The sequence below is a fragment of the Elephantulus edwardii genome, unplaced genomic scaffold (genome assembly GCF_000299155.1).
Source record: "Elephantulus edwardii isolate Elephantulus edwardi_28Jun2011 unplaced genomic scaffold, EleEdw1.0 scaffold00177, whole genome shotgun sequence".
Classification (NCBI taxonomy): domain Eukaryota; kingdom Metazoa; phylum Chordata; class Mammalia; order Macroscelidea; family Macroscelididae; genus Elephantulus; species Elephantulus edwardii.
The window spans coordinates 2,475,361-2,478,094 of NW_006399927.1; the positions used below are offsets into that span (position 1 = coordinate 2,475,361).

Consider the following 2,734-nt stretch of genomic DNA (forward strand, 5'->3'; position numbering starts at 1 on the left):
TTATACATTTGCTTAAATTTTTCCCTCTTTTAACAACTGGGATCTAGAGGGAAGAGAAAAGACCAGAGAATGGCCAAAATTATTGGGGCACCTATTGCTGCCAGTTTAGGGCCTGTGTCAGGAAAAGGAAGTCTTACTCATATACTGTGCCACCCAAAGGTAATAAAGGAGGACTGACGCACTGATTATAACAATAGACTTGAGCAAGATGGAGATTGTGATGAAGCAGGATAGGGCAAGACACTATGCTGTTCCTAGGTTCACTATAAGTAGTAGGTGACTCAACAGCACAGCACATAATAAAAAAAATTAGCGGAGGGCTCCGAGAGGCGGTGGGAGTGGCCGCGCCATTGCTTCTTCGCGGTTCTCAAGATGACCGGCTCGAACGAGTTCAAGCTGAACAAGCCGCATCTCCTCGGTGAAGTTCAGCCCCAACACGTCCCAGTTCCTGCTGGTGTCCTCCTGGGACATGTCCATGCGCCTCTACGATGTGCTGGCCAACTCCATGCGCCTCAAGTACCAGCACAGGGCGCCGTCCTGGACTGCGCCTTCTACGATCCAACTCATGCCTGGAGTGGGGCCTTAGATCACCAGCTGAAAGTGCACGACTTGAATACTGATCAAGACAATCTCGTTGGAACACATGACGCCCCTATCAGGTGTGTTGAATACTGTCCAGAAGTGAATGTGATGGTTACTGGAAGTTGGGATCAGACAGTTAAATTGTGGGATCCCAGAACTCCTTGTAACGCTGGAACCTTCTCTCAGCCTGAAAAGGTGTACACACTCTCAGTGTCTGGAGAAAGGCTGATTGTGGGGACGGCGGAACATGGGCTACGTGCAGCAGCGCCGCAAGTCCAGCCTCAAGTACCAGACCCGCTGCATCCGCACCTTCCCCAACAAGAAGGGTTACGTCCTAAGCTCTATTGAAGGCCGAGTGGCTGTTGAGTACTTGGACCCGAGCCCTGAGGTGCATAAGAAGTATGCCTTCAAGTGCCACCGACTAAAGGAGAATAATATTGAGCAGATTTACCCCGTCAACGCCATCTCCTTCCACAACATCCATAATACATTTGCCACAGGTGGTTCTGATGGCTTTGCCAATATCTGGGATCCTTTTAACAAGAAGCAGCTGTGCCAGTTCCACCGCTATCCCACCAGCATCGCCTCCCTTGCCTTCAGTAATGATGGCACGACCCTGGCAATAGCATCGTCATACATGTATGAAATGGATGACACAGACCACCCCGAAGATGGGATCTTCACTCGCCAGGTGACAGTTGCGGAAACAAAACCCAAGTCACCATGTACTTGACAAGATTTGATTTACTTAAGTACCATGTTGATGACGATAAAACAATTCGTGCTCCCCAGTGTTGGATTTATTACTGTTAACAAAGAAACCAGGCTGAAATACAATAATATTAAAAAGAACATGAAAATAAAAAAATAAATTAGCATTGCTGTCAAGTCAGAATGGGACTCATAGTTGCGCATCCAGTGGGTTCTGAGGCTGTAAACAGCACAGGAGGAGAATGCTCATCTGTCACCCTTGGAGCTGCTGGTAGATTCAACTGCCAGAAATGCACAACTCCCTAGAAACTACGCCACCAGAGCTCCCTAGAATTGGTCCAGGTAAGATGAATTTCATTACGTTTCTGGGGTGGAAGCAAATTGGATAGAGCAAAACCAAACTTATCTTTAGCAGGTGGAGGGGAGACTGAGTGCAATGGACCAAAAATTTTCATAGATTAATAAATTTCATCCTGATCATCAAAAATATCCTGGGAGGAAAAGTATATGAAGTAACTATACTAGTTATCATACTGGGTAATAGATTAAAATGGTAGGTATTTCCCAATTTGTTTACTATTGGAATAATAAAAACAGGTAAACACATATGATGCTGACTTAAAAACCATCCAAATATTTCTGAATTGTGAAGTAAGGATCAAAATTAACTCAAACATTTAGAGTGGGCCTTAAAGTTTGGTTTTTTTAAAAAAAAATTAATTTTGAACATTTAGAGACTTAGGATTTCCATTCATTCATTGTTGTATTTTTCTCCCTGCCCACCCCTCCCCTCCAGTTCACTCTTTTCTCTGAAAAGTAAAAGAAAATTTCTTTCATTGTATAGCAATACAATCCCCCCCACCCCCACCCGTGGCCCCGAGTACACTCCACTATGCAACCTTCATTCTGGACTTTTGTCATAACCGTAATACCCTACCATATATCACTTTTTAACAGTTCTCTCCCTCATCTGTTTCAATGCAATATACATAATTTATCCAATCTTTCTCAGTCTCACCCCAACTCTGATGTCAGTCCTGTTCTACAAGAGTGGCACTATGCAGTATTTGTCCTTTCATGATTGAGATATTTCACTCAGCATAATGTCCTCCAAGGTCACCCATTTTGAGTAATATTGAATGAGTTCCTTGTTTTTCAATGCAGCATAGTATTTCATTGTGTGAATATACCACAGCTTCTCTATCCATTTGTTTGTTTCCAACTCTTTGCTATTGTGAACAAAGCCGCAATAAACATGGGTGTGCATATATCTGCCTGGGCGGCAGTTACGGTATCTTTAGGGTATATTCCCAATAGTGGAACTGCTGGGTCAAATGGTATTTTTATATGCAACTTTCCCCTTCCCCTCCTTTTTTAAAATTTCCATTCATTCATTGTTGCACTTTTCTCCCCTCCCAGTCCTCCCTCCCAATACACTACC

General features: G+C 43.8%; 1 protein-coding gene and 1 pseudogene across 1 annotated transcript in view; one reads left to right on the forward strand and one right to left on the reverse strand.

Annotated features, from left to right (window-relative positions):
* LOC102847117 (PRA1 family protein 3-like) overlaps positions 1-2,734 on the reverse strand; it is a gene marked incomplete at its 3' end in the record, with an annotated part of 61,389 nt that overhangs the window by 16,160 nt on the left and 42,495 nt on the right. The gene's annotated exons all lie outside the window — the stretch shown is intronic.
* On the forward strand, positions 373-1,315 carry LOC102846710 (annotated as a pseudogene).